Source organism: Montipora capricornis, chromosome 5, assembly GCF_036669925.1.
Source record: "Montipora capricornis isolate CH-2021 chromosome 5, ASM3666992v2, whole genome shotgun sequence".
NCBI classification, from domain to species: Eukaryota; Metazoa; Cnidaria; class Anthozoa; order Scleractinia; family Acroporidae; genus Montipora; species Montipora capricornis.
The window spans coordinates 11,016,615-11,031,614 of record NC_090887.1 but is presented as its reverse complement, the minus strand read 5'-3'; the positions used below and the strand labels follow the sequence as shown (position 1 = coordinate 11,031,614).

General features: G+C 38.8%; 1 long non-coding RNA gene across 2 annotated transcripts; it reads left to right on the top strand.

The window, feature by feature from the left end:
* Positions 1-10,312: 10,312 nt before the first annotated feature.
* On the top strand, positions 10,313-12,990 carry LOC138048810 (uncharacterized). 2 transcript variants are annotated; one of them, XR_011132212.1, is made up of 5 exons: positions 10,313-10,885; positions 11,042-11,221; positions 11,493-11,576; positions 12,203-12,334; positions 12,774-12,990. It is a non-coding gene; the product is annotated as an uncharacterized lncRNA (long non-coding RNA). The 2 variants fall into 2 exon arrangements; XR_011132211.1 differs by having other exon boundaries at positions 12,729-12,990.
* Positions 12,991-15,000: the final 2,010 nt, after the last annotated feature.

Genomic DNA, 15,000 nt, shown 5'->3' with positions numbered 1-15,000 from the left:
AAGAAGAACCACATTAGACTAAGAAAACAAAAGTAAAATTAAGAGCAAAGAAGTAGACTGAAAAAACCGCGGGGAGAAGAAAGAAATGAGTATGATTCGAAGTGGGAAGATGACAAACAGTGTGGGACCAAAATAAACGAAGTATTACTCGATCGAAGACGTAAAAAGCGAGAAAGAGCAAAGAAGAACAAAGGAAAGAGAAGTCAGACACAGAAGATTCAAAAATGGTTGGCGTGGTCATGTAAACTATTTCATTTTTTTAATTTCCTTACCTTATTTCTTATATCTATCTTCTATGGGGCTCAAGGAAGTTCTGTTATCTTAGCTTTAGTCATGGTGCGCTCTCATATACCTAGACTAAAGATATTTCTAATCGCTTAAGTCCTTCTTTGCAAAACTGAAGAGACAAAAGGATAAGATTCTTTTTGAAAAAGAAAGACGCGGTGGAGAATTCATCACTGAGAAGATGACAGTGGATACCCCGGGCAAAAAAATGTCATCACAAAGGCAGGAGAAAACTTTACATTCGGGACTAGGAAGACCCTAAAAATCGGACGAACAAACTCTACAAAACGTCCCCAATTTTGTATCTTTGCGGCCTTTTTCCATGGGTCATGCTTTAAACTAAGTTCATCAATGCTTTCACGCAAAATAAAAACTGGAGCCTCTCTTTCTCGTGTTGCTTTCGGTCCAATTTTCTTGCTTGTGTTCTCGCCAGCATCTACACCAGCCTTTTTTCAATAATTTCGCCATTATAAAGTCCTGGCCTCTTGGGTTGTCTTTTTTTCCTATTGTTCTTTACTTCGATCCCTTTAGCTATATCACAGAAGAAAAAAAGAAGAGAAAACTGTAAGAATTAACAAGTGAGAGGAATGCGCCGAAGAAGATTGAAAAAACAAAGGAAAAGTCAAATGAAGGACAGCACTTAACAAGCCCCCGCGCGAAAACTGCGGTGAACTTGAGATTTCAGAAAACAGTACCTCTATGGACAAGTGAGCGTCAGCAGGAGTATTGGAGTAAAGAAGATTGGAAACGCAAAGAAAAATATCAATATAAAGTGTGGCAGAGAAAGGGAAGAACAAAAACGTGTCTAATTAGAACAAGATCCCGCTCGGAATTTTAGAAGCCACACCGACCGGACCGAGATCATTAGTTTAAAATGTTAAGATGATCAATGTAACATAAAGTTGGTTTTAGGACTGTGACGTGGTGCGGGGGCTCATGAAACACTAGCTGTTCCATGGGCTGGTCGCCTACTTAAAGTTGATTTCTTATTAATTTATTTAAAACAGTAGATAAAAGATTTAATTCAAGTACAATCAAGACGAGAAGAAAACGAAAACAATGTAGGGGTAAAATAAGATGCAGATTTGATTGCAATTAACAGAAGATCAAGATATAATCAATATAATAACAAGAAGATTGAGACAAGATCAAGACAACAACAAGGATAGAAATAAAAAAAAAAAAGGCTGTATTGAAACAAACCATGCTTCAAGAACCACTCCAACGGACGCAATCGTTGAAAGATGCCAAGAAAGTAAGGCGACCAATTTGCAAAATACACCTAGAAATTCAGTTGAAGACGGAAAATGTCTGAGAAGAGCATGAAGTTAGAAGATCAAAAGGTACCAGTGTACACCAGCAAGACGAGAGGAAACTAAAATGAGTGTACTGCCGTCTGTGAACCAATCCAGGCATGAGTTATGCTTCCCTTGTCTTTTCAATGCGTTGTCACGGAGTTTTTCGGTTGATTTTGCCTTTTCGCAGGTTGGGGAGCTGCAATCTGAGCCTTTTGAACTCATTGCCCTTCTTCTTCTTGCTTAACACTGATTGGTAAAACACCTCGAAACATCTTCGTCCTCTTTTTTTTTCACACTCCTTGAGCCCTCCCAGAATTTAACCCTTGCTAGCGTTATGACTGAGTTTTGTCTCTTACTCTCTTTTTGCTGGTATTCATCACTCAGTTAAAGCATCACAAAGGAGATGACTATTTTATTTTCTCTGTTTTCCTTCCCTATATTTTATTCTCGAGTTACCTTTCTGTCCCTTCAGCCCTTATTTCCTTTTCCTAACTCCTATGCCATTCGGTGAAGGGAAAGCGTTTAATAAGTGGTCTCGATTCATTCCAACTGTTCTGTTTCGTGTCTCAGTCTAATCCCTCATCGTTAATGGTCCACACGCTTTTCCAGGAAGACTCTCACTTACATAGGGCCTGCTCCACAGCCCTATTTAAGGTCCATTTCCAATCAATCTCTTTGTACCATTGTCCGTTCTTAAGCGGTAGTTTTTCGCCTTTACAATCTCTTGATGAGGCCTTCCTTTACTCCTGATTTCTCGAGCTTGCCTTTCTCCACTGATTCCGCAATATCTACCTATTTCCACTTTCTGTTGAACACATGCACGCATACAATCTGATTCCCTATGAAGAAGCACTGCTCACAATTTCCCTTGGAACACAATGATTCACAATGATCATATTTCCACACTCGCTATCATGACACTTGTCACTGTCATAATCATCATCGTCATTGTCTTTTTATCTCGTCTCAGCTCGGCTAATGTACCTTCTTTATGCTCAGATCTGTGCTGCTCAGTACTTTCATTTATCTGGGGTTGAGGTGGCACGGATCTACAAGTTAATCTTTCGTGGGTTAGGCACATGCATTCTGTCAGTTATCTACCAGTCCAGTCCTTCACATCATCCGTCCATTGGGTGTCCTCTACCTCTCCTCCCCTCTACTCTTCCCGTACGAATTGTCTTTGGTAAACACTCATGTCTCATTATATGGCCATAGCTGCTGGATCAGTGGTTTGAAACTTCTAGCACGGTTACCACGAGTTCTCTTTGGGCACTTAATTTATCTTCTGTGAACATCTTCTTTTTAATCTTTTCTATCCAACTGTTTTTACCATTTTCCAAATAGCCATATTTTAAAGGAATTATGGTATTTTCTTCTCTGTTTCTTTCTATAGAGCGTCCATGTTTCATCTCCGTAGAGGACAACAGGGAAGACGTAATATTTCACTAATCTTAGTCTTAAAGGAAATGTTATTTCTTTGGGTGTTAAAATATTCCTCATGCTTACAAACGTTGATTTAGTCTGAGTTATTCTCTTGGTATTTTCTTGATCACATCTCCCTTCTTCGTTGACCACTTGTCCTAGATTTTTGAAGCGTTGTACTTGATCTAGTGTTTTGCCATCCACTTTTAAGTTCGCTCTTTTTGCTTTGCTTATGATCATAGCTTTGGTTTTTCTGACGTTCATGTTCAGTCCATTCTTGCCAATCTCTTCCTTGACCGAGTCCACGATTGCTTGCAGATCTTCATTGTTTGGACCAGTAAATCTTTGTCATCAGCGGTAACGGATATTGTTTACATTGTTTCCATTGACTGCAAGGCCAGGATTCTCATTGGATTTTCTAAAATTATACTCTGTATTGAAACAATATTGATGGTGACCGTGCGCAGCCTTGTCTCACTCGGCTGTCTCTTGATTTGAGTAGGATCTGAAAGCTCTGGATCCACTCTGATGGCTGCCTTCTGCTTCCATAATCCTGATGTCTTTACCATCAGTACAGTCTATCTCACCGAGAAATTATAACCTTCAACACGCTTATCATGCTGAAGATGTTGATGATTGTTTATCATCATCATCATCATCACCATCATCATCATCATCATCATCATCATCATCATCAACAACAACGTCATCATCACCACCACCATCATCATCATCATCATCAACATCATCATCATCATCATCATCATCATCAACAACGTCATCATCACCAACATCATCATCTAAATCGTCATCGTCATCATCATTACAGACACCATTGTTATGATTTTGTTGCAGGTAATCGGATGGTCATAAACTTCTTTATTCAATTTCATCGCAATCGATACATGTAGATAAACGCAAGAGAAGACCATCTGTGATCTAATTTTTAGGAGAAACTATACTTATTATACTTTCGTTCGTTGCGTGCGTTTATTTTTTCCGTCATGATTCGCGATTCGGTTGGTGTGATTCATCTGGATGTTCGAGTCGGCACATGCCCATTATTTTGTTACACATTCATCATTGGAGGAATTTAGTCGTAAGTATCGATCCCTTGTAAAACGGTCTAATAATTTGTCATCTTCATCATTATCGTTTATCTACTTCATTGAGAAATCATTGTCATTACAGAAACCATTATCATGATTTTATGGCAGGTAATCGGATGGTCATAAACTTCCCAATTTAATTTCATCGCAATCGGTACATGGAGATAAACGCGAGAGCCGACCATCTGTGATATAATTTTTGGGATGCACTACACTGATTACACGTTCTTTCGTTGCGTACGTTTATTTTTTCCGTCATGATTTGCGATTTGGTTGGCGTGATTCATCTGGATGTCCGAGTCAGCACATGTCCATTATTTCGCTATACATTCATCATTGGAGGCATTTTGTCGTAAGTATCGATCCCTTGTAAAACGCTCTAACAATTTGTCCTCTTCATCATTATCGTCTATCTACTTCAATGATAAATCATCATCGTCATCATCATCATTGCAGGCAGCATAATCATGATTTTGTTACAGGTAATGGGATGGTCATAAACTACCTAATTCCATTTCATCGCAATCGTACATGTAAATAAAGGGTAAGAGACGACCATCTGTGATCTAACTTTTTTGGGAGGCGCTACACTCATTATACTTTCGTTCGTTGTGATTTATGTTATCGGCCATCATTCGTGATTCGGTTGACGTGATTGATCTGGATGTCCGAGTCGGCACACGCCCGTTATTTCGTTACACACTCGTCATTGGAGGCGTATTGTTGTAAATATCGATCCCTTGTAAAACGCTCTAACAATCTGTCATCTTCATCATTATCGTCTATCTACCTCAATGAGAAATCATCATCGTCATCATCATCATTGCAGGCAGCATAATCATGATTTTGTTACAGGTAATCGGATGGTCATAAACTACCTAATTCAATTTCATCGCAATCGATACATGTAAATAAACGATAAGAGCCGACCATCTGTGATCTAAATTCTTGGGAAGTACTACACTTATTATACTTTCGTTCGTTGTGATTTATTTTATCCGCCATCATTCATGATTCGGTTAGCGTGATTAATCTGGATGTCCGAGTCGGCACATGTCCATTATACTACACACTCGTCATTGGAGTTATTTTATCTTAAGCATCGATTCCTTGTAAAACGCGCTAATAAATTGTCATCATTATTGTCTATCTATCTACTTCAATGAAAAATCGTCATCGCCCTCGTCACAGACACCATTATCGTGAATTTGTTACAGGTAATCGGATGGTCATAAACTTGTTTATTCCATTTCATCGCAATCGATGCATGTAGATAAACGCAAGAGCAGACCATGTGTGATCAAATCTTTTAGGAGACACTACACTTATTATACTTTCGTTCGTTGTGTGCGTTTATTTTTTCCGCCATGATTCATGATTCGGTTGGTGTGATTCATCTGGATGTTCGAGTCAGCACATGCCCATTATTTCGTTACACATTCATCATTGGAGGAATTTAGTCGTAAGTATCGATCCCTTGTAAAAACGGTCTAATAATTTGTCATTTTCATCATTATCGTTTACCTACTTCATTGAGAAATCATCGTCATCATCGTCATTACAGACACCATTATCATCCGGTTTCATTAGAATGAAACGACTAGGAGTATTTCTACTCCCCCCTACACCTGGATGGCCAGGAACCGACATCGCAATCGGTACATGAAGATAAACGCGAGAGCCGACCACCTGTGATATAATTTTTGGGATGCACTACACTGATTACACGTTCGTTCGTTGTGTACGTTTATTTTTCCGTCATGATTTGCGATTTGGTTGGCGTGATTCATCTGGATGTCCGAGTAGGCACATCCCCATTATTTCGCTACACATTCATCATTGGAGGCATTTTGTCGTAAGTATCGATCACTTGTAAAACGCTCTAACAATTTGTCCTCTTCATCGTTATCGTCTATCTACTTCAATGATAAATCATCATCGTCATCATCATCATTGCAGGCAGCATAATCATGATTTTGTTATAGGTAATCGGATGGTCATAAACTACCTAATTCAATTTCATCGCAATCGATAGATGTAAATAAACCGTAAGAGCCGACCATCTGTGATCTAATTTCTTGGGAGATACTTCACTACTTTCGTTCGTTGTGATTTATTTTAACCGCCATCATTCGTGATTCGGTTAGCGTGATTAATGTGGATGTCCGAGTCGGCACATGTCCATTATTTCGCTGCACACTCGTCATTGGAGTTATTTTATCTTAAGCATCGATTCCTTGTAAAACGCGCTAATAAATTGTCATCATTATTGTCTATCTATCTACTTCAATGAAAAATCGTCATCGCCATCGTCACAGACACCATTATCGTGAATTTGCTACAGGTAATCGGATGGTCATAAACTATCTAATTCCATTTCATCGCAATCGATACATGTAGATAAACGCAAGAGCCGACCATGTGTGATCAAATCTTTTAGGAGACACTACACTTATTATACTTTCGTTCGTTCTGTGCGTTTATTTTTTCCGCCATGATTCGCGATTCGGTTGGTGTGATTCATCTGGATGTTCGAGTCGGCACATGCCTATTATTTCGTTACACATTCATCATTGGAGGAATTTAGTCGTAAGTATCGATCCCTTGCAAAACGGTCTAATAATTTGACATCTTGATCATTATCGTTTATCTACTTCATTGAGAAATCATCGTCATCACCGTCATTACAGAAACCATTATCATGATTTTGTTGCAGGTAATCGGATGGTCATATACTTCCTAATTCAATTTCATCGCAATCGGTACATGGAGATAAACGCGAGAGCCGACCATCTATGATATAATTTTTGGGATGCACTACACTGATTACACGTTCTTTCGTTGCGTACGTTTATTTTTTCCGTCATGATTTGCGATTTGGTTGGCGTGATTCATCTGGATGTCCGAGTCGGCACATGTCCATTATTTCGCTACACATTCATCATTGGAGGCACTTTGTCTATTTATCTACTTCAATGAAAAATCGTCATCGCCATCGTCACAGACATCATTATCGTGAATTTGTTACAGGTAATCGGATGGTCATAAACTACCTAATTCAATTTCATCGCAATCGATGCATTTAGACAAACGCAAGAGGCGACCATGTGTGATCAAATCTTTTAGGAGACACTACAATTATTATACTTTCGTTCGTTGTGTGCGTTTAATTTTTCCGTCATGATTTGTGATTTGGTTGGTTGGCGTGATTCATCTGTATGTCCGAGTCGGCACATGCGCATCATTTCGTTACACACTCGTCATTGGAGGCGTTTTGTTGTAAATATCGATCCCTTGTAAAACGCTCTAACAATTTGTCCTCTTCATCATTATCGTCTATCTACTTCAATGATAAATCATCATCGTCATCATCATCATTGCAGGCAGCATAATCATGAATCGGATGGTCATAAACTACCTAATTCAATGTCATCGCAATTGTACAGGTAAATAAAGGGTAAGAGACGACCATCTGTGATCTAACTTTTTTGGGAGGCACTACACTCATTATACTTTCGTTCATTGTGATTTATGTTATCCGCCATCATTCGTGATTCGGTTAGCGTGATTGATCTGGATGTCCGAGTCGGCACATGCCCATTATTTCGTTACACACTCGTCATTGGAGGCGTTTTGTTGTAAATATCGATCCCTTGTAAAACGCTCTAACAATCTGTCATCTTCATCATTATCGTTTATCTACCTCAATGAGAAAACATCATCGTCATCATCATCATTGCAGGCAGCATAATCATGATTTCATAAACTACCTAATTCAATCTCATCGCAATCGATACATGTAAATAAACGATAAGAGCCGACCATCTGTGATCTAATTTCTTGGCAGGTACTATACTAATTATACTTTCGTTCGTCGTGATTTATTTTATCCGCCATCATTCGTGATTCGGTTAGCGTGATTAATCTGGATGTCCGAGTCGGCACATGTCCAATATTTCGCTACACACTCGTCATTGGAGTTATTTTATCTTAAGCATCGATTCCTTGTAAAACGCGCTAATAAATTGTCATCATTATTGTCTATCTATTTACTTCAATGAAAAATCGTCATCGCCGTCGTCACAGACACCATTATCGTGAATTTGTTACAGGTAATCGGATGGTCATAAACTGCCTGATTCCATTTCATCGCAATCGATACATGTAGATAAACGCAAGAGCCGACCATGTGTGATCAAATCTTTTAGGAAACACTACACTTATTATACTTTCGTTCGTTGTGTGCGTTTATTTTTTCCGCCATGATTCGCGATTCGGTTGGTGTGATTCACCTGGATGTCCGAGTCGGCACATGCCCATTATTTCATTACACACTCGTCATTGGAGGTGTTTGGTTGTAAATATCGATCTCTTGTAAAACGCTCATCTTCATTATTATCGTCTATCTACCTCAATGAGAAATCATCGTCATCATCATCATCAATACAGATACCATTATAATGATGTCGTTACAGCTAATCGGATGGTCATAAACTAACTAATTCAATTTCATCGCAATCGATACATGTAAATAAACGATAAGAGCCGACCATCTGTGATCTAATTTCCTGGGAGGTACTACACTTATTATAATTTCGATCGTTGTGATTTCTTTTATCTGCCATCATTCGCGATTCGGTTGGTGTGATTCATCTGGATGTTCGAGTCGGCACATGCCCATTATTTCGTTACACATTCATCATTGGAGGAATTTAGTCGTAAGTATCGATCCCTTGTAAAATGGTCTAATAAATTGTCATCTTCATCATTATCGTTTATCTACTTCGTTGAAAAATCATCGTCATCATCGTCATTACAGAAACCATTATCATGATTTTGTTGCAGGTAATCGGATGGTCATATACTTCCTAATTTAATTTCATCGCAATCGGTACATGGAGATAAACGCAAGAGCCGACCATCTGTGATATAATTTTTGGGAGGCACTATACTGATTACACGTTCGTTCGTTGTGTACGTTTATTTTTTCCGTCATGATTCGCGATTTGGTTGGTGGGATTCACCTGGATGTCCGAGTCGGCACATGCCCATTATTTCATTACACACTCGTCATTGGAGGCGTTTGGTTGTAAATATCGATCTCTTGTAAAACGCTCATCTTCATCATTATCGTCTATCTACTTCAATGAGAAATCATCGTCATCATCATCATCAATACAGATACCATTATAATGATGTTGTTACAGCTGATCGGATGGTCATAAACTACCTAATTCAATTTCATCGCAATCGATACACGTAAATAACATTGTAAAAGGCGCTAATAAATATTGTCATCTTCATCATTATCGTCTATCTATTTTCTACTGCAATGAGAAATCATCATCATCGTCATCATCGAAAGCATCACAATCGATACATGCAGATGTACGCAACAGCCGATCTACCAGTGATCTAACATTTGGGAGGCGCAGATCATACATTCGATCCACATTTCGATCTGTTTCGAGTCAGCTCACTGCTTCACAAATATGAAAACCATAAATTGGATGGTTCTTCGCAATTATCGCATGGCTGGCGGATTTGTCCTCTCATTGAACCTGTTTGCTGTTTTCGTTTATTTTCCCGCTATGATTTGCAATTCGATCACGCGCGCGTGGATGTCGATGCATTTCGCCATATGTCCGTCATCGTGGTATCTTCGTTATAACTTTCTGGGAGACATTCTGGTGACGTTGGTGGAGTTTGTCGATACGTTTGCCTCAAATTGAATGGTTTATCCAATTTCTTTATCAACACAGCGGGCCTTTTAAGAACGGTGTTTTGCCATAACATAGCATATTTGACCCGAGTGAGTTCATTCACGATTTGATTCAAGATGCTCGCCCTTTTACCTTCACCTCTTCGTCGAGACATCGTCGTTTCTTAGCGCGCTTCATATCACTATAAAGGAATTTGCCTAATCCAAGTGGAGAGCGAGGATTCAGATCGGCATAGTACTAATTCGTGTGGAAAAAGAGGGTTACAACCGTAGCAAGGCTGGCTCCATTTTCCCTTCGCTTGTTATTTGTACAAGTTTTAAATTATTATTATTATTATTATTATTATTATTTATTATTATTATTATTATTTATTATTATTATTATTATTGTTTACACGCACCTTCGTGCATGGCGACACTCTTAAATCGCCCCAAATGCCACAATTTTTAACTGGTGGTGTGGAGCACCATATACACTTCAGGAGCCACTCTCTGGGATATTTTAAACTTCTGTAATTTCATCTTTCCCTTCCCTTCCAATCTTACGCTTTTCTTTCGTCAAGGCGCGAGTGAACTGGAACTTTTCTGCTGCCCTTTTACTTTGATTTTCTTGTCTTTCGTATTTGTAACGGATGTCCCAATTCTTTCCTCTAGAATTAAATTTTGGGACCAAATGCCTGGCTCGATTTCATCTTTCTGTGCAAGAGCCGCATTTTCCCCCTCCCCTTAAATGTATTGTATATGTACGTATCATTTTGTTCGTCGTTTGTGTCCGTATTGTCGGTGTCTGGTGGAGTGTGTGTGTGAGAGAGAAAGAGAGAGAGAGAGAGAGCGCGCACGCGCTGACGCCCGCGTAATTTAACTTAACATTTAATTTAATTCTAGTTTTAATCATTTATGGATTCTGTTTTCTTGCCAATGGTATTTGATTCATGCTACTCTTGATCTTGTGGAGCTTTTTGAGAGATTGTTGCAGGTTATTATTCAAGTAGAAAAGAAAAAAAGTCTTGGCTGATGACAATTCTGCATGCGTACCGGAAAAAAAATTGGTGAGCGAATCCTTTGTTTTAAATTAAGGAATGTGAAAGTAAAGTTATTAAAACTTGTTTCACAGGCCAGCACTTCTGTAAAAACGAGAAATAACTAACTTAGCTGGTGTCCTGGTTATAAAACTGTTATTTTATCATTCAACTTCCTTTGTCCAGGTAACGCAACATGGTATTGCACATCGTAATCAACTGAAGTCCTGGGAGCGGCTTGACAAGATAGAAAGAATTAATTGCAGTTACGATAAAGCTTTAGACCTAGGGATTCATTCCGTGACCGGCTCCATCGGGAAAGATCACTGCTAGACCTTCTGATCCAAAGACCGTCGACGTTCTCTGGTAAGTCACTACAGGGCCTAACTAGGATGGGCAGCCTGACTAACCAATACTCAATGAACGCCCAACATACAAACACTAGAAAAAGTATGCTGCAAAGGGAATTGTTGTTTTTCTTCACAGATCGGTGTTTCGATAGGGGTTTGGGATATTCATTGCGGGAGAATAAATCAGATAAATGTTGGGAACTAACTTCTCTGAATTCGCTACAGGGTCCGGCATGATAAAAAAAGTTAAGAGGTTAAATTTACTTTGTAAATTATATTCCTTTCAGTTTCAAAAAGAAGAAAAAGGATGGTTTTAAAGGCGACAGATATCGAAGTTTTCCTGAGTTGAAGAAGGGGGGAGTGGCTAAAAGGTATGACGTACTTCTAAGTGATTAATGTCATTCTCAAAAGTTCCTAACTGTGAACGATAACCCTCTTCACTGTTCTGTGCTGCAGTGATAGCTCAGATTTCTAAGCCTTTCGTAACCTAGAAATGGAAACTAATGATTAATATTAATAACCGCGCACCGGTGGCTCAGTTGGTTGAGCTTCGGGCTGTCACGCGGGAGGTCGCGGTTTCGAACGCCGGCCGGATCAACACTCAGGATCTTATAATAACTGAGGAGAAAGTGCTGCCTTTGTAATTTCATCTGCAAATGGTTAGACTTTCAAATCTTCTCGGATAAGGACTGTAAACCGTAGGCCCCGTCTCACAAATATCTTTTATGTTCATAAGTTCCCTGTGGGACGTTAAAGAACCCAAGTACTATTCGAGAAGAGTAGGGGGATAAAGTCCCCTGTGTTGTGGCTGTGGCTGTCCTGTTCTCTCCAGCAGAAGTGACCGGCTTGGCGGTGATGTCTCTAAAAAGGCTTGTGGTGTATGAGGCCACCTAAGCAGAAACAGCCACAAGTCAAAAAGGGACTTTGCCGAGTGCTGGAACATCTAGATGTAGATGTAGATGTAGATATTAAAATTAATCATGAGCATTTTTCTTAGTCCGCTAAGTCGGTACCTCCTTATAACGCCTATGAAGGAAGAGAGGACAGAGGCCGCTTTCCACAGTCTCTATGAACAGTTGGTTATATTGGTTTGTCCTCTTCAACGGAAATGCTGCTGTAATATTCTCAGGTACGAAAAACTCCATGTTTAATTTGGTGACCATCTTTAAGTAGTGGAAATCCATAGGCTATACCTGTCTGTCCTAGAATCGCACCACTATAATCGAGGATGCTTCTAATGGCTGCAAAAGCTTTTGGTTTTAAACCTTGCCTTTCAAAAAAACATTTTTAAAAGTTGGTGATTGGCTGTTCCATCTTTCTGGTTACTGAATTATTTTTAAGCAAATTTTCAATCATAATTCGCTCAAAAGATTTGATCATTTGTCTTGTAAAAAAAGAACGTATTCAAGCACGAGGGCATATTATCGTGGTTATTGTCCTATTATGTAAATCTTAGAAACAAAATGTTTAAATGAATAGGGTCTATTTCAAGTCTGATTTGCAGCTATCTACTTCATATTTAGCAAGAATTATGCCCGACCGCCTGTCTGTGATTATACAAAATACAGGGACACCAGTGCTCCATGAGAGGACAACATCAGCACATAGTCTCGTCACCTAACTCGCTGGATGAAGACGGTAGAGCCATGGTTGTCACAATAAACTTTAAACAATTTTCCCATCTGATCATTGCCGTAAACATAGAAAGAAAATAAGAGTTTAGCATGCATTTTTTATTTATATCAGTTAATCTATATGTCAAATAGCTAACTAGGATCTACTGCTGATATCGCTCGTACTTTCTTGTCAAAAGACTGATCCAACACATTAGGGTTTGACAAATATCAAAGTCATCAGATAACTACAAAACTGAGGGTTAATTTTGACACTGGCCTCGCTCATTTAAATCTAAGAAAAGGTGTTTAAAATTACTAATGCACCCACTAGCGGATAAAGATAAATGAGTGAAAATAAATATGAAGAATATTAAATAGCTAAATATAAGAAAGGGGGTAAGAAATTAGAAGGGTGTAAAAACATCACAAAGTAAGGTAATATGCGCGCATTTAGGACATCTTATTAGTGTGTAGGTTGTTTTATCTTTCTATCGCGACTTGACAGCGAGCGCGAACTTACAGTTTATCAAGGGTTACAAGACCATGCGATATGATAGCAAAAGCGCGGCCTCAAGCAATCATTTACAAATGAACAAGTAAATGATATTACCAATGCCTTTTTACTATTAAACGGCTTTTGCGTGTCGGTAATTTAACGAGTAGACGCTGCCAATATTTTATTATTCAACTGTATTATTTATTGTACGAGAAAACGCACGAAACGAGTAGAAATATTCCACAATATTGTACAATTGGTTATTGTACAGTAGAGAACCGGTTTGACTAGTTTAAGTTGCTGACATTGCCCCGCACGCACAAATCTGTCACGCGTTCTAGATTTTTTCCAATTCATTTGCTAAAAATTTAGTGCAAAAATTTAGTGCAAAAACGTTAGATAATAAATAGCATATATAATAGTATCACTTAGTATTTGTATTCGTTGATTGTATTTTGACTTGCCCTGGCGGGCTCGTCAAAATACAGCACAACTTGTAAAAGCACTCAGCCGACATACACTACATGATGGCAAAGCATACGATACCATGGTGCGCGCGCCTTTCAAACAACTTACACATAACTTCAAAGTAAGGGGGATAATATCATATGACATGATGGTGTGCGCGAGTGAGCAAACAAATTACAAGTAAATAATTAATGGTTCAGTGTAAAATATCATAGGATAGAATTGTGCGCGAGCATGCCAGCAAACACCTTACAAATAAACAAGTACATATCTATAGTATCTTACTTAAATTTCATGGAGCGTGAGCAAATGCACACACGTTATTTAATTTAGACTTAAAGGGGAGTATATCACACGACATGATGGCAAACGCGCCATACCAAGCAGCTCGTATGTATATCATCAATTAGAGGTTAATTATATTGTTCGATACGATGGAGTGCGAGCTCTTAAAACAACTTATGACGACTTACTTAAGGTGCATAATACCATTTATAATAGCGTGTGCGCGTCATTAGACAACTTAAAAGTAAGCAGAGGGTAATAATATGATAGAGTGCACGCATTATTAATTGTCTTACGTATGAATAAGTAGATGGTAACAAAAACTAATCATACTGTGGCCGGCTACATCTTGCGAGGTGATAGTGCGCATTTTTTTTAACAACTTGCAAAAACGTTGCGTTTAAGCGAAGGATGGTAATTTCACATGACATGATGGTGTACGTGCGTTGGGAAATAACTTGCGAGTGAATAATTCGGGGTACATTCTGTGCGCGCATCAGCAAACAACTTACTAATGGACAAGTAGATGTTTATAATATCTTATGAGAATTAAATGGCGTGTGCGCACAGCCTTTGTGTACCGAGTGAGAGGGGCATACTATCACATGACTTAACAGGGAGCGCAAGTCAATAGATATTACATATGAATAAGATGGTAATGGGAACTTATCATTGAATGGTCTGTACATCCTGCATATTACTGATAATTAAGACGAGAGAGTAATAATATCATACATAATGGTGTGCGAGCGTTGGTTGCAAGTGAATAATTAGAGGGTATAGTGCAAAAAAGATCTTGCGATATAATTGTGCGCGCGGATTAGTTAACAACTTAAAAATGAGCAAGTACCTGTTGATAACAGTTTGCTTGTATTTAATGGCATGTGCGTATTAGCACATGGGTTTTCAGTAATTTAGAAAGCAGAGGTA